Source organism: Cupressus sempervirens, chromosome 10, assembly GCF_028749045.1.
Source record: "Cupressus sempervirens isolate cs-2001-9-10 chromosome 10, ASM2874904v1, whole genome shotgun sequence".
Lineage (NCBI taxonomy): Eukaryota > Viridiplantae > Streptophyta > Pinopsida > Cupressales > Cupressaceae > Cupressus > Cupressus sempervirens.
In genome coordinates, this window is record NC_143127.1 from 681,247,947 (window position 1) to 681,274,503 (window position 26,557).

Consider the following 26,557-nt stretch of genomic DNA (forward strand, 5'->3'; position numbering starts at 1 on the left):
TTGTTTAACCTCATTACTAACCAACTAAATTTCATGGCTTTCCTTCCCTTTGGTGAACTTTGAACCAGACGCCATTTTAAAAATGAACTAGGGTTTGACATTTAAAGTAAACTTCACAAACTGTACAACTCGGCACCAAAAGGAAATACCTGGTTAAATGCTTGAATCACTTGGGTAGATGCTAAATTGCTGCAAATCATTGGTTGAATACTCAAAAATCACTCACTCATGCTCCTGGTAATCACTCTTCATTTGAATGGCTCAAAATGAATCTATTTTCACCTTTAAGCAGCTCAAAAACCTTGCATTTAATGCATTCTTGTATCTTCACCTGTCACTCAACTTCCAAAGATTTTCAACTCAACATCCACTCCATTTTACTTGTCAGCTATTCTCACTCAACATCTACTAACTTTGTTAATAAATCGACAATCACTTACAAGCTTTGCTCAACTTCCACTTGACTTTTTAACTCGACTTCCAAAGCTGTTTTACTCGACAACCAAAGACAACTCGGCATCATTAGTCAAATTTTGTCTTGGCATCTTATCTCATGCAGATTTATACTTTACAGTGCTTCTTCTCTATCTAGGGCTAATGTATGATACTTCCTTGTATGTATCAGCCCCCATAGGCTCATTTTGTGATTAGTTGGATGAGATATGATCACTTGATCTCTTGGGTGAAATGACCCTTCCATTGGATGTACTTAGTCCACCTTTTTTTTGCCATGTCTTCTTGATGTCTTTTCTGATGTGTGCCTCCTCAACCTTTTCTTTGCCCTTATTTGCTTCAGTCTTGGGTGCCTTGGCCTTTGTTGGACAATTCCTGCTAAGATGTCTAGTTTTCAAGCAATTGAAGCAAGTAGTTTGGTTCAACCATCTTTTATAATTCCCCTTGAAATGTGTTCTGATGCTATTCTGGGGTATGTGACCATACTCTTGACAGTAGTGACAACTTTTCCTTCTATTGTATTCCCAATTGTAATGGTGTACATAGTTGTCCCTCCTTAGATGCTGATTTGGTGTCCACATAGGCTTTCATCTACACTCAAAGGCTCTATGTCCATACTTCTTGCAGTTGTGGCAATGTCCATCAAATCTTTGTGTCCTTGTGACTTTAGACCTGTAGTCTTGTGTCATATGACCTTGCATGTTGCACTTGTAACAATAACCCTTGCTTTTGGGTGTGTTTGGCTGATTGATCCTTCTACTCCTGCAAACATTAGCAGTATGCCCCTTTTTATTATAGTAATGACAAGTGGGTTTAGGATCCTTACCTTTGTTACTCCTTTGCTTAGCACTCTTTGATGATTCACCAACTTCAGTGAGGGTGTATCCAAGTCCTAATGTATCATGGGCTGATCTTGGGGATTTCAACAACTATTCAAAGTACTTGATGGCTTCACTTGACTTGTTGAGATTCTCTGCTATTTCTTTTTCTCTCTTCAATTCATTCTATAGTTGTTCATTTTGCATCCTCAAAGTAGAGATCTCAATATCTTTCATATTGAGTTCATGATGAAGATTCATCAGTTGGCCAAGTGTATCCACTTACATGTTTGAGATCCTTGTTAATTCAATACATTTTTCTTCAAGTCTGTTTGCAAGATTTCTTTTGTCATCTTCAATCATGTCTCTATCCTCAACTGCTCTTTTCTTTTGCTCAGTGATTTCACATAACATCATGGCCTATGATTCATACTCCATATTAAGAGTTCTTTTCTCTTTTTCTTGAACTCTATTTTTCTCCATCAGTTTTGCTATTGCTGCATCAAATTCTTTGGAATCTCCTTTGGAAAATGCTTGTGTGGTGTCAATCTCCTTCTAGTGAATATCATTTTTGACTATAGCTATTTCCTTCCTTATTTTTAAGGATTTTCTCAATTCCTCTCTAGCTTCCTCTACCTTGTGTAGAGAAAGATGCACATCTATCACCTGGTTTTCAATGATCTTCCCAAGTTTGAAGACTTCCATCTTTAGATCTTTTCCTCTAAGCTATTAAGCTTCTTCTTAAGAGAATTTGGCTCTAATACCAATTGTTGGAATGTCTTAATGGGAAGAGTGCTTCTGAGAGGTGGGGCGGGGGGTTGAATCAGAAGTACTAGCCTTTTCTCCTATTTTAAATCCTTAATAACATATAACTGAAATTAACATGCATGCATATAAACATTAAACAATCATGAGAAGCAAACATGCATCACCACATAACACTTGAGATTTTGGTGACCTAGAAACCCTCCAGGAATAAGAAGGTAAAACTAGGGTGGGGATGATACCCACAAAATTACTACAGTAATTGATTTGAACCATTTCTAATGGTTTTCCCTGTTAAATGCCTGCCCTGTTAAAGGCTACAACACACTGTTAAATGTGACCCTGTTAAAGGATTTCTACACCCTGTTAGGAGTGTGCCCTATTAGAGGACTTAAGAACATTCAACTTAGAAGCCACCCTATTAAAGGATTTACATAGAGCTGTTAAACACACCTAACTCAATAGAATTTCCAAATTCCTAATACAATTGTGAGAGACTATTAGAATAATACACCTGATCTAATGCAATCTCTAATGCTGATTTCAGGTACTTGATCTGCTCTTCTATCACTAATCTCTACTAGATCTGATTTACTGATTGTGTTTCTTGTTCTGTTCTGATCAACTAGATGTGTAAATACCATCCTTTCCACTAAATCTTTGACACCAATGTTCTGCAACGACCTTAATAATAGGCTTTGCTTTTCCTTCTTCTTCTCTCCACTTCTCTCTTTGTTCAATGGCATCAAGACTCCCTTATAAATATTAGTGGTTCATTATGCATCCTTGATTCAAGTGTTCCCACTCAAACCCTTGAAATTCACCCATTGAATGCATGCAGTCTCCAATTTTCTGATTGTCTGCATGAAGATTGCATAGGTGGTTGTGAGGATTTGATCTTATCCTTTTATCCTATCGTGAGTCATGAATAACCATTTCACATCATGGTTTTTATTGGCACAAAATCTTATGCTAATCTTGCGTTGCTGGACATATGAAGTAATATTGATGCTCGACACCATCTATTCTGGATTGCTCAGCATCCACTATGTTTCTGCTTTACTTGGCACCTGAAGCTTTCCTATATTGCTTGGCACCTGTTGGATTCTGAGTTACTCGGCTCCTATAGAATTACTGTGTCACTTGGAACCTATAGAATTCCTGTGTTACTTGGCACCTATTAACTTCCTGTGTTACTTGGCACCTGTTAGTTTTCTACATTGCTCGGCTTCTATTGATTTTTGAATCACTTGGCACTATTTGTAACTCGGTATGTGTTAGAGTTTTGGCTCGACTTCCATTGTATACTCGACATGTATAGTGAAGATGGTTAAGTGTGTTGACACTCATTTGTCAATCCTACTTATTTGATCAACACAATCATCTCTCCTTTTAGTTTCATTATGATTCTCATCCATGTAGCTCTGATATGCAACACATAGACTCCCTCTATTATATCATATCATGAAATTAATCAGCTCCTTTTATTGTTGGCAACACCTTGCGTTGATTTTCAACTTCAATTTACTTCTCTCTCTCTCTATTATATTTCCCTCTTTATGTATTAACATACTCTCCCTCTAGATGATAACTTCATAAAATTTCCCTCTTTGACAAAAATGCCAAAGAAACTTCATCTTTCTCATACATCTTCAACATGTAGGTATCTTTATGTCAGTACTCTTGAATCTAATTCTCCATATGTCACCTTTGTTTATGAGTGATACAACACCTTGTCCTTCTCTCTTCACTACTTTAGATAGCTTCTAAAGTATGACTTTATGCATCAACTTATAAGATATTCTAATCAACACATTTGATGTAGAGATCCATCTTAGCTTAAGTAGCTTTAGCTAGGGGAATCACCCCTAATTTACTTCTTAGATACTCATGTGCATCCTTAGGTAAAGATTTAGTGAAAATATCAACTATTTTCTCCTTGGTATTCACATATTCCAATATTACTTCTTTATCTTGAACTAGTTCCTTTAAGTAATGATACTTGATAGAAATATGTTTGGTCTTTGTGTACATCACAAAGTTCTTTGATATATTTAAATAACTAGTGTTATCACACTAGATAACAACAAGATCAGTAATCTCTTCCTTCATTCCTTTCAACAATTATTTGACACACACAATGTTAGAACAATTAACTATTGCTGCTATATATTCAACTTCTATATTTGATTGTGAAATATAGTTCTACTTCTTGCTTGTACATGAAACCAATATTTTTCGTAGAAAGAAAGCTCCACCACTACTCTTTCTATCATCAACATTTCCTTCCCAATCAGCATATGTGTACACTTTTAGTTCAAACTTGTCATTTTTTTTTTGTAATATAGTTCACTATCCTCTATTCCTTTCAAATATCTTAGTATTCTTTTCACTTCAATCATATGAGTCTTCTTCTAATTTTTAGAAAATATTGCAACAATCCCAACTACTAATGTAATATTTGGTCTATTATGAACAACATATTGTAGCTTCCCAATCATTGATATATACAATGGTTGGTTCTCATAAGTAGAATAATCATTTGTAGACAACTTATGTCTAGCATATTGGAAACTACAATTGGAATAATTGTTGTATTGTCATTGATGTCAAATATACTGATGAGATATTTTGCTATCTAATCTCAAAGTTATATCTACGTGATTGATGAAGATGATTTTAAAAGTTTCCCATAACAAAAGAACCTAGAGGAAAGGTTGAGTTATGAAAATGAAGCTACAATGGACATTTGAATAGTTATATTTTGACAAAACAAAGTGATTATTTAAATCATGTTGATGTTCAAGTCTTGATAGTACAAGGCAAGATAGATCACATATGTCAGACTTGACCAAGCAATAGATTAAAAGATCAACAAGATTTGAAGTTTGAACCAAGTGACACTAGTGTCAACCAAGCCATAGTAAGTGCCAAGAAAAATCAATGTTAATTGAATATCAATATCAACTGAGAAAAAACTTTGATGTCGAGCTAGAAGTTCTATAGTGACCAAGAAATTCAGTGATGAGCAAGTGTTAGAACTTAGTGTTGGCTGAGTGACAATATTTTGAATGCATATGAGAGATTGTGATTTCTAGCTGACTTAGTTTATTTCTTGGGATATGGAAAGTGTGTTGAAGATAAGGATTCATGAGTTGAATTGATTAATTCAAGGAGAGGATTAGGTAAATATTCTAAGATATGAATATGATGAAAAATTTCTAGAAAAGAAGATGTAGTAATACAATGAACTTGATGAATCGAATCACAAACCCTATGATTTATGGTGATTGTGAAAATGACAAAGGACCAGGATTACCTATTTAAGGAGGTATAGGGAGGAACTTTAAAAGGGGGAGATGAGCATGAATGATATATGCAAAGAAGAGAACATGGTAGAGAATCTATGCATGTTTCTAGTAAGATGGAATAAAGTTACTGAGGTTGATAAGTGTATCTAAGTAGAAGGCTTAAGTCTATTGTGAAGGGTGAATGCTTGAAGGGTTGCCAAGAAAATCAAGGATGGAGGTGATAAGGAAGGGTTATCAGGGAATCAACACATGAACTAAACAAAGATCTAAAACTGCAAAGTGAGTAATAATCATATAGATCAAACCTTATTATTTTCTTTCTAATAATTATAAATAGTTAGTATTGAAATCATTTTAATCAAAGGTTACCCTAATAGTCATTGAAGGACTTAACAATCTATGCAAATCCTTTAACAATGTAACATTCTAATGGAATGATCTAAAGTCCTCTATCAAGGCCACTCCTAATAGGTGATTAAATTCTCTAACTAGGTTACAATTAACAATGTGTATTGTAACCTTTGATAGGGTTGGCTCCTAATAGGGCTCACTTCAAAAGAGTGAAAAAGTGTGACATGTTGCTGGTGGTTTTTCCCAAATTGGGTTTCCACGTTAAATCCTAGTGTTAAACTTGTGTTGAATGTTTAATGGTGTTTTACAATTACATGTTTACATTCAAAAAAGTTTATTATCTTAGGACAGTGGACTAATAGTTAGTTTTGTTACTGAGTTTATAGTACAAACTAAGTTACAATAGGATAAGAAAAATAGATAATGTTTAAATGTTTAATTGTTCAAATGGTACTTATGGACCTTGAGTAATTGATTCACCCTCCAACCCTTAGTTATTCTAAAAATTCTAACAAAAATTGGAATCATATCAATTAGTGCTTATAAAGAGAAGTTTGAAGGTACTTAAAGCTAAAGATCATGACTCACAAATGGGAGGTACCAAAGATGAACAAGGAGAACTTTTTTGCATGTAAAAAACTAATGAGGATACACATATCCAGTATTAGTGATGCAAAAATAAACTTTGTGGACAATGAATATGTGAAGATAACAATTGTTCCTCTAACTGCTCAACAACTAAAAGAAAAGAAAGAATACAATCAAGCAATGTTGGAGATTGCTTTAGCCCCAAGCTATGCCGAGTTTGATGAAAATGGGGAATACATGCACGCTATTTCTGTCAATCAGATTTAAGTCATAGTTATAGGGTCTAGGAATCAAACGCTCTTCATTAATATTTATCAAAACTTCCACCAAGTTTCCAAGATATTCTCTCTTGAATAACCTCCTACATATTAAGTCAATGTTATATTTTAAAATTCAACCATATGAACCATTGCAGAAAACATTGAAGTTGTATCTAAGGGAACTCAATATCGATCGATGTTGAAGAAGAATTCTTTACCAATAACCCTATAGACTACTTTGATCACTAGAAAATGAAAAGATAGAATCATATATTTAATCATAATACCAGTGATAGGCCCATCAAATGCAATTTGAGAACCAGATTCGTGTGTAGCTTTATTATTTTTTCCATTTTTATATCTGTTAATAAGAGAAACCTATGCCTATCATAATAATAGGAATATAATATATAAAGGGAGTGGATTTGCCAATGTGTGATAGACAAAAAGTCAAAGTGATTGTTTGATGACCAGCAGAGAATAAGAATAAATTTTAAATACCCTAAAGGTCTCAAATTCCCAGTTTGCTTTAAATTCTAATGACTAGGCTTTCTGATATTAAACCCACCACCTCTAAATTTTCAAATACTATTCCAAATTTTGTAAATTCCAATGATATTTTTCTATTTTTATACAATAAATTATTTACTTTTTATTCACCTATTAATGATTAGAAAATAAACTAATGATGAGAGCTTTATTGTCTTACCATAAGGGTCAAAGATTTAAGATCTAGATAAACTAAAATAGAGGAAAGGCATAACATCTTGATGCAAGATACTTTCACCTTATTGATGTATCTTGAGAACTTGTTCTGAGGATACACCAACAAAAGAGAGAGCAACCCACTTTAAGAGAAACTTGATTATCATCATCACATTTTGAATGCCAAAGGGGAAACTGACAAAACCTATCTAAGAGATCCGAGAAAGATGACAGAGTACTAATCAAGGATATGGACTGAAAAGACTAAATTTTCCTTCTCTAAGACTGTTTAAAGAATATATGAAAGGACCTAAGAGAAGGAGAATATGATAAGAAGAGAGGAAAACCTGACCAAAAAAAAGCTAGACTAAAGAGCTTATGATGCAAAAAAGCTAGAATGAGAAAGAGGAAAGATCGACTACAAGGGAGATTATTCTATACTACTAATAGAAAGACTACCTTGTTGCATTAACTCACTAGCAATGGAAGACCTTAAGCTATATTACAATTCTAAAATGTAAAAGAAACAAAAGGAGAGAGGTTATCTAGTGATATTTTTATGTTTGGGAACCTCTATGATACTCAAACATACAATATCCACTGAATACCCTGTCATCTTACAAAATGAAAAAAGATGATGAGACTGTCGGTCTAAATATAGAGAAACTTAGGATTTGATACTAGTCTAAAAATGAAGACATAAAACAAGTTAAAAATAAAAGGTAATAATAATGTCAAGTCCAAAATGATGAGAATTTGTAAGAGAAAGGATTCTAAAGAGTACAATTTTGGATAAAATAAAAAGATGGCTAGCGTACTAAAAATGAAAAGGATAACTGACTACTAAGAGAAAGCATGGAAAATAATCTAACATAATAAATGTTCCAAGATGAGGAATGAATGTCTAGGTGGTGGGGGGCAGGGGCACTAAAAAAAAATCAACCTGCATACTTTAACCTAATTACTATTAGAAATTTCTATATATTGTTGATACCGAGATCAAACTAATCATTGGCTTTGAATATAAGCATAAGCGCAGAAAGTGGTACCAAAAAGATGCCACTATTTTTTACAAATCTAAGTCATAGTGCGATTGTTCAATAACATGATCATGGTATAGGGTGATTGCATTATGAGTTGGATAGCTCGAGCTACAAGCTCAAGAAATTGAAAACATAGAGTGATCACCCTATAATGTGGTCACACTATAGTGCATACACGCTATGCAAATCTCCTAAATAGTCCATTTCCTTCTAAATTTTCAACTTAAATCCATCAGGCCTTGCCAAACCAATTTTAGCACTAGGATCATATACATAAAATGTAACATTTAAGTACAAGTTTATTGTAATTAAGTTACATTTTATGTATATACTTCCAGGATGTTTGAGAGTGGTTTCAGCTTCATAGGAGTTAAGATAAAGATTCTAGATTTTGAGAGTTTTAAAGAAATTTTAGAATTAGTTAAATTTTAGGAATCCACACATTATTGTAGAAAATGATTCCTAATGGGGTATTGATTGTAAGCATAAGTCATTAAATTCTTCAAGATCATTTAAGGATCATTTCTCATTGTGTAGATTATATTCTATTGTTATTTTGGTAATTGACATGTATGTTCAACCATGTTAAGGATGAGAGAGAGAGAGAGGAGGGGGGTGGGGTGGGGTGAGCATGATGTCACTAGTAAAATTTGACCCATTTTTTGATGAAAATTGGTTGAAATTTTGACTCATGTTGGTTGAATGTGCGACCAAGTGATGCATCACAATTTTTGTCATCAAAATTTTGACGAACCCTCCAATTGGTCAAAATTTTGACCAAATACTTGGTCAAAAGAGGCTACATTTGGTATAAGCATTATTGGTGGCCATTGGTCAAAATTTTGATCAAACTTCATCGAAAGTTCCAGCAAACAATGGTCAAATTATTGGTCAAATTTTTTACCAATCTTGGTCAAAATGGCCACCAAATAATGTTTGAACTATTGGTCAAAATTTTGACCAATATTAGTCTAAATGGACACCAAAGTGTGGTTGAAAGTTTGACCAATTTTGATCTATCAATGACTAGGAAGCCATACTCACAACCAAAGAATTGGTCAAAAGTTTGACCAATATTTTGACCAATATTAGTCAAAATGGAGACCAAACTAGGCTCAAAAGTTTGAAAAATTCTGATCTATTAATGAGTAGGATGTCATACTCATGACCAAAGAATTGATCAATATTGTGACCTATACTTGGTGGAAATGTCCACCAAGATTGGTCAAAATTTTGATCAATGTGATTTGTTTGAAAAAAAATAAAGCACAGGTGAAATTCAAGTTGGAAGAGTAAAATATAGCCCAAGATGTACATAGAATTAGGGATGGAAGAAGAAAATTCCTATTTGATGCTAAATTCACACAAGCATCTACCATATTAAATGTGTAGAGTTTTGTTATTAAGACAACTACTAAGCCAAATAGAGAAAATAACATCCATTATGATCTTGCTAAAAGTAACAAAGCATATTACACAGTTCCTTTTCAAGAAAGAAAATATTTTCATTTCATTAATAACATGACAGATGTTGATTTGGATCTAACATCAGGAAAGACATGAGCTTAAAGTATGTAATATGTTGTGAAAGCTTGGGTTTGGTGGAGTACTGCAAAAGAAATTATCAATAGTGAGACTACTACAAATCATGTTTCTCAAAATATGGGGTAGCTACTATAGAGAAAGATAGAGTGTTTTCAGTGGAGAGGTACAACACATTTCATAATTCATACATGTAGGGTCATCTCATAGCATGGGAATTCAGTATTGGGAAAATTTTGTCTGACTTGACATGATAGCAAGAGAGCAGGCAAGTTGTACTTTTGAAATGAAATGACTAAATAATGCAATAGTCAAGTATTTCATGAATAATGTGATCAATCAACATGTGAAAGAAGCAATCTATTCTATAAATGGACAAGGATTACTAGTTTTTCTTTTAAGAACTTCATATGTGTTGTAGTTATTAAAATGCTAAGAAAATTTTCACGAATGTCTGATTAAATTAATGCCATTTACAATGTTAGTTTCCTAAGTCTTGCATGAAATCTAAGCATAGATATAAGTATAAAACTTGAGAAAATTCAACATGAAGAAATGAATATTTTTTAGTTCTGAAATGAAGGGTCCTACTTGTGTTAAAATCATGACATGGACATCTGGTATAGAAACTGAATAATCTAACAAGAGGAAGCATATCATGATATGCAATAAAGGGAAGTTTTGAATTTTTTTCAAAATGACATAATAATGTAACCATGCCATAGAATAGAGAGCTAATATAATGATTTCATTTCTTAGAATCAAGTATATAGATTTATTAACACTAGAAGGGAAGTATGCAATGATATTGGTTATACAAACAAGGAAATTTTTTGTCATGAATGAAATATAGCCATATGTGCAAATAGTAAATAGATTCAAGCAAACAATATGACCGTGTATAGATCGACAGCTACAACATCCATGAGGTTTTAATTCTCACAGTGTATTGGAGCATACAATGTTGTACTCAACCTATATCATATGAAAGAGGATTCCAAAGCTAGAACATGAGTGATGGAGGTACTTTTGGACATCAAGGCTCACTAATAACTCCCCCTTCAAATGAATCTACAATGGTATGTTGCAAGAGAACTCCACATTTTCATTTTAAATTTGGAGGTTGAACTTATAGGCTGCAGAAAAAAAAAAAAAAAAACTAATAAATTTTTGAGGGAAAATTCACGTCTAGTAAAACCCTCAAAAGTCTAGTAAAACTCTCAAAAGTTACTTGGTAAAATATAAAGGGAGAAAAAATGTCAAGCCTATGGCTCCCAAGGAACTAATAGGGTTTTTTTAAAGAGAAGTGTTCCATATCAGAGAATATGATACATAGGTAAGATAATACAAAGCTTTAATGCTTTTGTAAGAGAGAAGTAACAACAATACATGTTGGAGATGGGTCCTTCAAAAAGATGGAGGCGACAAATATCAAAAGGGGAGAGTATAGATTCAAAGAGGACAAATCATCAACTTTTCCAAGTTTGCAATTGCATATACAAAGCAGAAAATCGGAAAAAAGGATAATATTTCACATCTTCAAACCTGTGACTAATAAAAGATAATATGATATTCACATCTCTAGCAAGTGTAAAAAAGCCATGAGTTGTAGCACATTATTTGCAAGGAACATGAAAGACTGGTAAGATAATGAAGGAAAATTACATATTTAGCAAGACCCATGTTGGATTTTTCTGAGAAGTCTCTTCAATAGAGTGGAAGTGCAAGAAAATTCCAACTTGGAAGAAAGATGAGCCTCGACCTTCATGTTATGTGAAAGCATACACAAAGTTTTGTATAGGCCGCATTATTCCATAAAAAAGGAGTAATCATTTTGGGCTCGAAGGGTTGGTTTCCCAGTATGTGTAGGGTGTTTAAAAGAGAAACAACTATAGTAATGCCAGGTGCAAGAAATGCGAGATTTTATTATTTTTGCAAAGGCGATTCACAGGTAAGCTCCCAAACATAGTGGAACGATAAATAGGAAAAGTTCACTTACAAATGGATTACTTATGGGTTGAGAAAATAGCCCAAAACAAGAAAAAGCTTCAAAAGCCTTCCTTCAGATGACCTCCTCAAAAGTGGTTAATGGAGCAAACAAAGATGTAGTCAAAAACCCATAGAATTTCCAATTTTGTGCAAAAATGTTAGTGCATCCAGTTTGCACATTGAGGAAAGAGGTTTTACCAACAAGGGTGAAGTAATTCAGTGACTTCCTTTGTAGAGCATCATGAATTTTGTTGTTTTCTAGGGTTTTAAGTAAATTTCTTATTTATTTACTGATTACTACTTCATGTGCCTTAATATTATTCATTAATTGTTGTTTAGTATAATTTAAATGTTGTTTCTTTGCCTTTATACCAATCATGGCTCCAATTATAATCATAGTTTATAATATATTACCACACTTTAATCGATGTCCTTTGTATCATCATTGTTTGTTATTATCCTTAGTTAATCATTGTCTTGTTCGTCTTATAACCTTAGGCTTCCTATAGAAAATCATTAATTCTTATAACCAAGATGATTCACTTGGTCTTCAATATCTTCTCTATGGTGTGCCATGACATATTTTCTAATTCAAGGCAAATTAAATATTTGGTTTTCTAACAGATTAATATTCTTTATTTTTAATTTTATCTGGGTTCTCCAGTTATAAGAATAGTTAGAAACAACTAGATACCCTATGGATACGTGGTTTTCCCAAAGCCACTCCCAATCCCTATTCCAGTTAGTACAACAACAAGACTGATTCTACGAGGATCCAGTAACTTAGAATGGAGAGATGTATCCAAGGATTTTAAAGTTAAAATTGTGTAAAGAGTTGTTTCCAACATTGTGGTTACATATTTTCTAATTCAAGGCATATTAAATATTTGGTTTTTTAATAGATTAATATTCTTTATTTTTAATTTTATTTGGGTTCTCCAATTATAAGAATAGTGAGAAACAACCAGATTCCCTATGGATATGTGGTTTTCCCAAAGCCACTCCCAATCCCTATTCCATTTAGTACAACAACAAGAGTGATTCTACAAGGATCCAGTAACTTAGAATGGAGAGATGTATCTAAGGATTTTAAAGTTAAAATTTTGGTAAAGAGTTGTTCCATTCCTTCTACAGTTGAAGTTCATGAAGCTCTCTTTTCCATGCCTACAGATAAATCTCCTAGCCCTGATGGGTTCCCTACCTTCTTTTTTCAGATGTATTGGTAGGTGGTGATGGAAGATGTGGTGAAGTTGATTCAGGAATTCTTTGGAGCCAGGAGCATTCTTAAATAGATTAACTCCACTTTTCTGGTCCTCATCCCTAAGGTGCCCGGGGCTAACTCTTTTGACAAATTCAAACCTATTAGCTTGTGCAATTCCTTTTATAAGATTATCTCAAAATTTCTTACCTCTAGGTTGCTCAAGCTCCTCCCTTTTATCATTTCACAGCAACAAATGGGTTTTGTCCTAGGTAGACAGATTTCAGACTTGGTCATGATGGTGCATGAAGTGGTCCACTCTTTGGAAGCTGGAAAATGAGAAGAGATGCTGCTTAAACTGGACCTTTCTAAAGCCTATGATCGAGTTGACTAAACTTTTCTTGATATGGTGCTCAAGGCTTTTGGTTTTGATGTCAAAGTTTGAAAACTGATTTCTCAACTTGTCACTACTTCCTCTCTTGCTATGTTGGTTAATGGAGCTCCTTCAGATTTTTTCAAACCCTCAAGAGGTATGCAATAGGGGGATCCTCTCTCACCTATTCTCTTCATTATCCTGGCTGAATGTATGGGAAGGCTTATTGAGAGAAAAAAGAAAGAAGATAGAATCAAAGGGTTAAAACCTTCCTCCAAAAGTGATCCTTTTTCACATCAGCACTTCGTTGATGATACTATCATGGGGGGAGAGGATTTTGTGCAAGAGGCAAAAGCCATGAAGGATGTCCTGGATTTCTACTCCAGAGGGTCGGGCCAACTAATTAATTGGGATAAGAGCTCCTTATATTTTACTAACACTCCAGAGGATAGACAGAGGAAAATCTCTAGGATTTTGGGTTTTAATGTGGGAAATCTTCCCTCTACCTATCTTGGGCTTCCTTTGAGTCTGACTCCTCCTGACTCCTTCTAGAATGGCATTATGGATAGATTCAGTAAAAAGCTTGTAGGCTAGAAAGGAGCTATCCTCAGTCAAGCTGGCAAATGTTAGTTGGTTAAGTCCACCCTTCAAAATTTTCCAATGTATGCCTTAAGCCTCTTTGTGATCCTAGTTAAATTCATAGAGAGGATGGAGAAAATTCAGAGGGATTTCATATGGTCAGGTGTTGAAGGGAAAAAAAGATACCTTCTAGTTTCCTAGGAAAAAGTCTGCCTTCCTAAGCACTATGGTGGTCTTGGCATAAGGAAGCTTTCTCACCTTAATAAGGCTCTTTTGGCAAAGCAATTATGGCATATCTTCAATAGTACTGGGGAATGGAGAGACACATTGGTCAACAAGTACATTAAGAGGCCTTCTATCCAGTTCTCCCTCTTTAGTGAGGACATTCCTAAAGGCTTTTCTATCTGGAATGGTTTAGTTAAAACTAGGGACCTAAAAAAGGCCAAAGTTTCTTGGAAATTTGGAAATGGGGAGGATATCCAGTTCTGGTCTGATAATTGGCTTTTTCAGGGCCCCTTAATGAACAATCCAGTCTATGAAGTTGGGAAAACCATTGTATCCAACTTTTTGGGCTGAAAGTCAGTAATTATAGGAACAACCAGGGTTGGATAGATCTATCTATAATCTCTAAAGATCTAAGTCTAATCATGTTAATGTTAAATTCAATGGTTCTTAGCAACGAGAGGGATGAAATGATCTGGGGGGACAACTCTAGTGGTAATTACTCTGTTGCTTCGAGGTATATGGCTCTTTGGAGCTCTAAAAAGAGACCTCCTTGGTTGAAAGCTTGGATCCTAGGCCTCACTCCAAAAATTAAATTTTTTTTTATTGGCTGGCCTTATAGAAAAAAAATTTCACTTAAGACAACCTATTAAAAAGAGGTTAGATTCTGCCAAGCAGATGTAGTTTATGTGCTGGAAACTAGCAATCACTTGTTCATTCACTGTACCTTCTCTAGGGAGGTCTGGGACTTCCTAACCCAAGATTTAGGGATTAGCTGGTGCATGCTAGATAACCTCTTGGATTTTTTTTGCCAATGGAAATCCTTGTTCTATTCCCCTATTTTGCAAGATTTAGGTACTTGGATCTTACCCCACTTCTGCTGGAGCATATGGAAGGAGAGAAACAATAGAATCTTTAGAGATAGAGAGGAACCTGCCATTGTCCTTGAGCAAAAGATTAACAAAAATTTAAAGGAAAACTACCTAGTAAGGAAGGGGGGAGATATCAAAATGGGCAGTAGGAAAATGAAGAAGGAAAAAGAAAGACTATTAAAAAGATAGGAAGCCAAGTGGCTTTTCCCCCCAGAAGGATGGCATAAAGCCAATTTTGACGGGGCCTCGAAGGGAAATCTTGGCTCCTCAAGATGTGGAGGCATTATTAGGAATGAATTCAGGGATAGAGTTGCGGCCTTCTCTCTCTCGCTTGGATTCTAAACTAATCACTTCACGGAAGGAAGTGCAGCCTGTCATGTGGTGAAACTGGCTTTTGAAGTTGGAGTTACCAATTTATGGTTTGAAGGGGACTCGAATAATATTATTAAAAGTTTAAATGGAAAATCTCATTATTCTTGGTTGATTGCAAATCTTATTAATGAGACACGTGAGACTCTTGCAAAATTTGAAAGAGTCCATGTCACTTATGTTTATCGAGAAGCAAACTCGGTGGCCGATTGGTTTGCTAATAATGGTGTCCAATCCGACCAAAAAATGTTCTGGCAATCGGGAAAGAGTTTTTTGGTGAATGTTAAGAGTCTGATCGAGTTGGATAAGATCCAAGTGAGTATGGAGGAGATCAAACTACTATTATGAATAGGAAATTCTTATGGGGAAAGGGTACTACTCATAAAGGTTGCATTAGTAAAAGAAAGCAGTGGGAATTATTACATTTTATTTGGCATGCTTCATGAGTCTTTTGTTGCATTCATAATTTGAGCAAAGACAAGAACTATTTCTTCAATCGACCTCAAAAACACAGAGAACCCTATCAGGTGGTGAGGTTTCAGAGAGCTATGTGTATGAGAATTGTGGGAGAGAAAAGTACCGAAATGGTGGGAGAAAGGTGTAGAAAAGAACCGATAGGAAAAATGGAGAAATGGAGAAGCAGGGAGAAAGTTTGGGAGCAACTGGTTTAGGGTGAGATTTCAAGGTATATCACGAAGCTGCATGGCTACAACCAAAATGTGACTAACAACATGGTCAATTCATGGAAGGATGGTAGAGTCAAGGTGAATGGGATTGCTTTTCTGATAACAAAGGAGGTGATCTCGATTGTGACTGAGATTCCAATGGTGGGCTTTAAGTTCTTTAGGGATAAAAAGATTTTGGCTAGTGCTGTGAAGGACTTTGCCGACAATTCTAAGGAGCTGAAGGCCCTGAATAAAAGTGATATGTTTTATGATCCAGAGTCTATAATGAAGATTTGGAGGTATGTTCTGCGCGTTGTCATTGAGTACATTACTCTTGACCCTAGGTTTGATCGTGTTCGCACCCACCATTTTGTTCTTCTAAATCATTTTCGTCATGATAGAAAATTTTCTTTCCCTTTCTATTTGTTGAATTCTATGAGCAAGGCGATGTCAAGCTTTAAAAAGAAATCCTCTGCTAACCCTACTCTGCATGAGAGACTATTACTGCTCATTTATGAGCACTTCAAGGATCAGACGATTAGTAACATCCTGTCACAGGCTGGGAATGAGGAAATCAATAGCTCTAGCTATTCCTCTGACTTGGATGATATTTAGAGCATTAGTTCTGAGGAAGGAGGGCTTACCTTCACGGGTTAAAAAGCTTCACCAAATGTTAAGAAGTCTCCCTCCCCCATCATCCCTAGAAGAATTAGCCCTAGAGCTCATGGTCAAAAGAATACTGAGAAGGAAGAACAGGACACCTGTGATGAAGAGGAGGTGATGGAGTCTAAAAATGAGGAAAAGGAAAGGCAGGAGGAAAAAATGGACTCCCAGGGTGGGAAGAAACACAAGAGGGTGGGCATGGAGGATGAGAGGTTGTAGTAGGACTTGGAATCTTCCTTGATCCCTCTCTCCCCTATCCATCCCCAGGCCCATCTGGAGGTGTAGACTTAGGATAGTTTTGGTGCTAAGTGTGGGGAGGTGCTGGCCAAAGATAGGACGAAAGCATGGAGAAATTTTAATGTGAGGACCTCAAAAATGGGTATTTTCAAAGAAGTGATGAACTCCCAGATTTCGGTGGACAATCAAGAGGAACCACATCTTGAAGAGCTAATTAACCCTGCGATAGTGGCTATCTCTGATAATGCAAGGGAATCTAGGATGAACCTCTTGAACAATGCCCGCAATAGCATGGTCAATAATTTCAGGTCAATCAAGTGGCTTTTTCATGAGCTAGAGGAGATTAAGGAGAAGGTGGTTCAAATGGAAGGAGCCAAGAATCTTAAGGGCCTAGAGAAAGGGACAAATTATGATGATAGGTATATCCTGGAAAAAAGGAGGATCCACAATCTGGAAAATTATAATCACAATCTGTCGAGCCAGATGATCTCACTACTCAACTTGATTAATAAAAACATTTTATCTTTAATTGAGTGGCTTAAAGATAGAGGCATGCAGGGGGATGTGGATGGAAAAGATAGGGGTAAAACCATATCCGATGAAGAAAATACCATTGGTATCACCTTTTCTACTCTAGACCAGAAAGATCTTAGGACTCACCAGTAGGAGGCCGAAGAGAACAAGATGGCACAAGAGGCTGCACAGGTCATGCAGGAGCTGGAAAGAAAGATCGAGGAGTAGTTCCTATTTTTTCCCTTTTTGGTTGGCTTTTCATTTTGGCTTTTGGCTGTTTCATTTTGTCGTTTTGGTTTGGCCTTTTCTTTGGCCTTTGTTTATTTGGCTGGGCCTTGTGCTACTTCAGACTTTAGACTTGTTTCTTTTGTGGCTGGGCTTCTAACACTTATTTTTAGCCTGATTTGTATTAACTCTCAGGTTTCAAGATCCCTATAAAACCTGTTTATCTAATAAAAAACATTGTGGTTTCTAACAATTGTTTCATTTTGTTCAACTTTGATATATAAAAAAGAGTAAGTTTCTGGAATGGAGGATTTTGTAGAAAATGATTTTGCCAATAGTTATTATATGTTACAATTTGATAAATGTTTATGTTGACTTTGTTATATTGTTAACATTTGTCAGCTTAGGTAGTGCATGTTATCAAGTTGTTGTGGGTAGTTAGACCAATAGTTGTGTCTAAAATAGTTTCTTTGTTGTTGGCTTAAGGATTCGATGTATGATAGGTCCTCCCTATACTAGTAAGTACTGTATGGACTCTTGAGCACTAATGACAAAATAAAAGCATAATTCTCTATATTCTTTGGGTAATTGTTCCTCACTATGAACTATGATTCAAATCATCTTCTGTACTACAACTTGTGGTTTGATAGTGTAGATTTTATAGTTGCATGCCTCAATCATTTCAGATTTGTTGTAAATAAGATCCACGAATTGCAATCACAGTAATTCAGACAATAAAACAATATAGTTTCAATGTACTCTTATCTACCATGTTTAGTATAAAGGCCTCGTAAATTAAACAAAATTAATTGTTGATTGCTCAAGCATAATTTTAAAATAGAGGGAATGTCATGGAATAAAATAGAATAATTTAAAACATACCATTTCTTTCATCTTCAAAGTGAATGTCTTGGCATCATATGGATTCACCTTCATATCAATAATGAGATCGAGGAATGATTCAGGGATTGTTAATCCTTCTGGAAGTGCTTCATTTTTTTCCTACAAGAGAAGTTGGTATATGTTTATTCCCATTCTCTACAAAATGCCACATTCTCTAGTTTTAGATTCCAATAAGTGCAAAAGTCCCAGGATAGAAATAAATTGATCATTCCTCATTATAGTTAATGCAAATAGGGTTGGTATTTTAATTTTTGTCTTGATTTTCTATATCAACGAAGATTCTTAGCATATCTTAACCAACAAGGGAACTCAGAAAAATATTACCTATTCCAATGAACAAGAAGACTTCCAAAAGCTAGTTAAGTCTACAAAATTTAAGCATCTACTAAAACAAAAGAACCATTTAAGACTAAGAGTACAAATAGTCAAATGACCTATTGACTAAAACATTTAATATCATGAGCTTTTTCATCTTACTCTATTACTACTAAACCTAGTCAAAAGAAGTCATAAAGCACCTATAACATACCAACAATGAAAGTCATAAAGGATGAAAAACTTAATTAGTATCTATGTGTGCAACAATCATAGTGGATAAGTGAAGAATAAAGTGATAATCCTATGGATTTTAACAAATTTTTGAGGTGATGCATAACAATGGTAGTTGAAGATCAAAAGGATATGGTTACATGAAATTAGTCTAAGGGTAGCTTCAAAAGGAAGAACTCAGTCCAATGAACAAGAAAACAGTGTCAAAAGTTATTCAAAGCCTAATAGTTTAAGCATCTAACTAGAATGAAAGCACTATTATAGATATATTAAGACCACAATGGCATTAAGAATGACAGACTTAATTTTCTATGATAGTTTACACATCTACCTAAATGAAATACCTATTAAAAATGACACATTATGAGCATAGTTAGTGAACAGAGTTTTGCATGAAATATTTAATACTATGACCATTTGTTGCTTAATCTAATCAGACTCTGAATATTGGATCTAAAAAAGACGTAAAGAAACTAGAGCATGTCAGCAAGAGAAGTCATTAAACATGGCAAAATTAATTTTTATGTGTGTGTTATAAAAGTCAAAATTGATAAATAAAGAGATAGTCCCATGGTTGTCAACAAATTTTTTAAGTTATGCATAATAATGGTAGTCAAAGATCAAAAGAGAGGGTAGCTTGAAAAGGAAAAGGTCAATCCAATGTAGAAGAAGAATGCCAGAAGACAGTCAGACTCATAATTTAAGCATCTCCCTATGATAAAAGCACTACTACAGATATATTAAAAGAAGAATTAGTAAATGACCTTTAACCTAAAACATTTAATACTGTGACCATTTGCCTCTTAATCCATTTAGAATGTAATAACCTACTAAACCTTATGCAACTACTACAAAACATTATTCAATCATAGTGAATAAGTAAAGAGTAAAGTGATAGTCTTGTAGATGTTGACAACTTTTTCAAGTGGTGCATAGCAATGGTGGTAGAAGATAAAAAAAAGGTATGATGATATGAAATTAGTTTAAGGGAAGCTTCAAAAAGAAGAATTCAATCCAATGAACAAGAAGACTACCAAAAGCTAATTAAGTCTAACAAAATTTAAGCATCTACCTAAAACTAAATAACCGTTTGAGAGTAAGAGCACAAAAAGTCAAATGACGTCTATGAAAACTCATCTTCTTTGACGAATTCTATTGTGTTTGATTCATTTATTGTGACATCCATCCTTTTTAACATCTATATATGAGTTTTATTGATGTAGTTGTTCAGGTTAAGTAATTTGTGAGGACATATTGTAATGATCTGGAGGGAATCATTTTAGTAATAGGTTTCCTTTAGCATTGTCCTAAGTTCATGATATGTTAAGAAGAGCTTGATAATTTCCCTTCGTGCTCTTAAGGCAAGTGAGCTTAATTCTTAGGTTTTACAAGCAAATTGTAATAGGTCTTCCATCTAATAACTGAGAAGGTCTCTTGACTCTTGGATATATGCATGTATTGGTCAAATATATTTTGATTTTTGATGAAATATCTAACAAGATTTTGCTATCATGTTTAAATTTTGTCCAAAATAGATCCATGTACCATTTGGAATGGTAAGTGTATGGAAGTAAGCTAGCTTTCAAAAAAATTGTCACAAATAATTAGCCAAAATAAATCACAAATTAAAAATTTGGCATACTTGTAAACAAATGATGTGGTTTGAATTCTTTGTAGGAATAAATACCTTGTATGGTGCTTTTCTTGTGCTCACTGCATCATTTTCATTGAAAATTGGAACTACGCATAGCTCTAGCAAAGAACCTACAATTTCACTCAATCATTTTTTGAACTCTGAATTCATTATTAGTTACAAGAAGTTTAGATGATGCAGCATCCAGTTGCATGATAGCAAGACATAATTTAATTTGTGTAATGCATTGAAATAAATTCTTTCCTATTTATCTCCTAATAAAGTATATTGAGCATTAGAAATATGGCAATCATAAATAAGATTAAGGCTATTGTAAACCTGACTAAATAGACTGTCATATAGAGCCATGAGACCACTTTTCCCAATAACAACACATGGTTTTGCATCAAGTTCCACCTGTGGTTTCTGGATATCTACAAAAATATTCAATATTGTAGGCATCAATGTCAATATAATAGAGTATTATCAAGTCATGGATAATAGGGATGCCAACACAACCACATTAAATATTAATATGAGCATTATATAGGAAAGAGAAGCATGCTAAACAAGGTCAACCATGCATTTCAACACACATTCAAACATTTGTATGAACATGTAAGAAGAGTTACTGCACTATTGATCGAAACATTGTTTCAACTAAGTAAATACACTTTGATCTGTGTCACAAACAGTATCACTCTCTCTTGATAAGTTATCTAATCTTATTTGAATAAAAGAGCCAAGATTTGGTTTTAAATTCTATGCACTATCTTTTTGAGGTGATTGTAGAGCATCATAAACAAATACCTTTATAGGACATTTCTCCCATCTTTCCTTAGTGATGTACTGAACATCCAACAAAAACTTGCCACATTGTTCGTAGAGATCAAACAAATAGTCAAGCTCATTTTTTTTTCCTCTTGCAAGTTCTCCTAGTTTAGTTAGAATAAAAGGGTTTTCTCTTTGCCTATCTTTTCCATCTTCTCTGGACTCTTTTGAGCACCTTCTCCTTTTTTTTTTGCAAGCTTTGAGCTATTGATCATTGCAATAGTTGTTATTATTAGGTAGTGTCATTAGCCCACTCACTACAGTACTCAAATGACTGATATTTTGGAGCAATAACACATGATCTTTCCCATATTCATGTTCAATGGATAGTTATTTTGTGAAAGAATCATAATGTTATCTCCATTAGGTTCTTCCATTGATAGACCTATATCAACAACCCAACTAAGTTATCGTCATATGATCTAATAGACTCTTATAATGCATATACAATCCTTCTCTTCACCAATTATTAGAAAAAGAATCACTAAATCAAACAATACATTTCATATATAAACGATGAATCTTAGAAGCTATTGAATCTTACCCCCTTCACCACTAATCATTGGTCATGTCACATATGTATCAGATTTAATTACTAAAGTGTATCAGATTTCTACAATCTATCCTAGATAATCTATTTTCTCTTCTTGAATAGTATGATATAGTTTTTAGTACCAATGTTGATCATAATACATGATTCATAATTGGAATGGCTTTGCTCATGATGTATAAAACATCCTAAAGTATGATTTGAAACGTCAATGCTAAAAACTATCACGAAACTAATCCCAGAAGAGAAAATTACCATATTTGACACTATTAGCTCAAAGATAAGTTTTAAAATCCATTAAAGATATGAAGCATATGATCTAAATTATGTGACTTTGTGAGGAGAATATCTAGAGGAAAACATGAGGAAAATGTGGACACTAGAGTATGAAATAGTGTTCTTCGAAGAACAAACTACAACTATCATCTGCAACTAAATAATTGATTAACTTCTCAGGAACATATGTGTCCCCCAAAGGAAAAAAACATAAAAAAGAGTAAGAAAACATCTATATGTGCACACAAAAACCAAGTATAATGATAATTCTTCCATTCAAACATATGTAGCAATTGATAGGAAGACATTACCTTCTTGAGACAGTGTGTCCAAGTCTCGAGTCTAAATGTTTTTGGGGTCATCATCTCCAAGAGTGTAATCCAAGACATCGTCACTAATTTCCTTAATACAATTGATTGAAAGTAAGAATTGCATTTGCAATGCTTATTAGTTAGTTTCCTAGCTCTCACAAGCATCTATATATTAAAATTTTGTGCTTGGAAAAAAAAGCGATTTCTCAATAGAAATAAAAATCTTACCATAGTTTTCTTTTATGTACGAACTTGGTAGAGAAGCCAATACATTGTATAGACAACCTCAATCCACTCGCATAAAATGCTCACCCAGTTCCCTGTAGGAAGGCTAGTGTATCTGTTGGACATGATTTAAATTTTTAACAAAAATATTGCAAGTTTTAAAAATTTAATGCTATAATGAATTCATATTTGTATTATAGGTGCTGAATTCAATGCTATAATGAATCCTAGAGAAAAAATAGTGGAGAATCACCAAAGAATCTCAATAAAAATTGATTTCAATATATTGTCTTGGCCCATATCCTCCCTCATTCTAGTTCAAACCACTTTGTAGTTTAGCTGAATATCATTGAGGATTAACTCCCAAAACAATGACCTTTCAAATTTAAAAAAAAGTGGTTGAGGGATGAAAACCTAATTAATACAATAGAACAGTAGTTGATGAAGGAATGGACATAGAACTCTATCTCAAAGAAAATAAACTATTAGTTGGTTAGGAAGATATCCTTGGTGTGTTAGTTTGAGCTTCACTTGGTTTTGAGAGTACTTTGATATTCTCTACTTAACAAGGCCAACCATGTGAAGGTGGAAGCTCATCTGGCCTCATCCCTCCCCAACATCAATATAAATTCTCCATTATCATCTAATTACATACTTCATTCATTCATTTGTCCATTTATGAACTATAACATTCAATCAATACAATCACATAACATTCATTAATATGATATAAATTTCATTAATACACATTACTAATCAAGATTTCATTAACACATAAAAATATTCATTAACATGAAATAAAAATCAATATTAATATGCAACATTCATAGTTAATTACTTAAAACAACGTTCTTTCATTATCCAACAAAGTTTATCAAACAAGGTTTATCATAGAGCATTTTAAAAAAATTATTTCTTCTTTTTGTTTTTGTTAGCTCTCTTATGGTAAAGGCTGATAGGAGCATAAATATTTGCCTCATTCTCCTCGTCTTGTGGCACATGTAATGTCAAATTATGATGCCTCCTCCTATTTTGAGGAGCAAGAGGTTGCTACACTAAATGGGGCTCTATTGCAATAACAAGTAAATGAGTTAAATTGGCATACTCTTTTTCTTTTTGTAATAGTTACAAGTATTTAATTTACCAATAGAACATAACATGCATTTTTATTACTTGATAATGCCACATCATGTACAATAACATTTTGATCCACTACCATCTCAACATGTTGAACACTTCAAACATGCTCCACCCCTTCACCATGATGTTCAAGATGCTCTAAATTATTCAAAAAAAGGTTACACATCAAATTGCAATTGAAGATGTTAAATTTTATTCATAATTGTGTAATTAATTTCTAACAGCAAATTAATATCTCCACCACGATGATGCACATCATGGCCTTCATCACATGCAAATTCTATGATAGGATTTGAAGGATGCAACGAAATGTTATGCAGTCAATTTATGTTGGAAACTAACACCCAAAAAGAAATTTCTCAATTATTCAATTTGACCAATTTAAGTGTCTCTCAATTGATGCACCAGATTCTTGGGTATGGCTTTTGTTGAAAATAGATAGAAAAGATAATTGTTGAGAGAGATTGTTGAAACTAGATTGAAAGAGGGAGATTGTTGAAAAGGACTATGTGTTTCAATCATTGTTTTGTCACTGATGTCAAACCTACTATTTGCAAGTAAGACAAATTCTTATAAGATTCAAGTACTATCACTTATTTGATTGATGAAGAGGATTTGGTCAAAAGATGTAACAATAACACCTAGAAGAAAGGTTGAGTTATGATTATGTAATGAAGTACAATAATAAGTTAAGGCATTGATGACATGTTGTATTGGTAATCTACTTAAGGTTAGAAAGGTTGGTTACACTAAGAAAGTTTAGAAGAACAAGTTACACAAAGTTTGTTTGCCAAGCTTGACCGAATAGATAGTAGGTGCCGAGCAAAGACAGAGCAAGTTGAGCAGAAAATTAGTTGGAGCTAAGTAAATGCTTATTCTAGTTTATGCCAAGCAGAACAGTGGATGCTGAGTAAAGTTTAGTTGATGCTAAACACCAATAAAATTTAGTTTGTGCCAAGTAATTACACAACAGATGTTGAGAAATGCAATATGTGTCGAGCATCAAAATCTTGATAATGTTGAGTTGTTGCATTATTTAAAAGATTGTGGATTTGATGAATCTAAGTTGACAAGTTTGTTTTCTTGGATTGTGTGAATGAGGTGGAAGATAAGGTTGATGAGTTGGTGGCACAAAATTCAAGGTAAACTATTTTTAGGTGAATTTAAAATGGATTCTAGAAGAAGTTTCTAGAAGAGATATGAGATCTAAGGTAGATACATTATATCCTACCTAATCCATCCAAACCCTAAATTGGACGATGGAGAATGAGCAAAAAAATATCTTAATTTGCTATTTATAGGAATGGATGGTCATGAAGCAAGGTTATCATGTGCAAGAACCTAAGGGAGACAAGGAGTCAAGGGTTTTGCTTCATCAAGTGACCTATGAGAAGAGTTTGCAATGGCACATTAAGCAAGAAGGCTTAAGAAGATGTATGCTTGAAGCGTGAACAAGCTATCAGAGCTGCAAAGTATGAAGGTCAAGCATAATTGAGGACTGAATAGTGATCTATAATCTACAAATGAAGTTGTAAGTTGTATCATATCAAATCCTTAATATTAATCTCTAATAATTGTATCAGTTTAGGGTAAATCTTTTGGATTAAGGTTGACCTAACAGTTATTTGTAAATCCTTTAACTGGGTGATGTTACAAGTGAATGGTCTAAAGTCCTCTAACAAAGCTCACTCCTAACAAGGGTGATTGAAATCCTTTAAAAGGGTCACATTTAATAGCGTCTATTGTAACCTTTAACAGGGTTGGCCTTTCACATGACATCACTTCAAAAGAGTGAAAAAAGTAGCATCTTACTGGTGGTTTTTGTCAAATTGGGTTTCCATGTACATCATTGTGTCAAATGTGTTGATGAATCTATTATGTTTCATGCTTTACATTTTTGCAAGTTGATTTGATAGTAACCTACAAGTTTTAATTGATTGTATAATCTTATGTATGCATGCATGAGTATAAATGTTTTATGGGTTCACTAAGCCGTCAAAAGTTTTGTTTATACATTTGGACCTTGGATAACTAATTCACCCCCCCCTCTCAGTTATTCTAAAGTATTCTAACAATTGGAATCAAAGAATCTTCTTAAGAGGACTAGTTTAAAGGTACTAGAAGCACACAGATCAAGATGTCAAAAAGAGAAGTAACCAAGCTCACTAGAGATAACTTTCCTACATGCCAAAGTTTGATGAAGCTACACCTTGAAGGACTTGGAGATCATGCACAATCCACCATTTCTATGGAGAATGTTGATCTTGTTGGTGCCCCAACTAGTGAGGATATGAAGGAGAAGAAAGAACACAACCAGGAAATGCTAGAGTTTACCTTTGCCCTAAGTTATATCAAATTTGATGATATGAAAGGTCTTGATAGTGCAAAGAAAATGTGG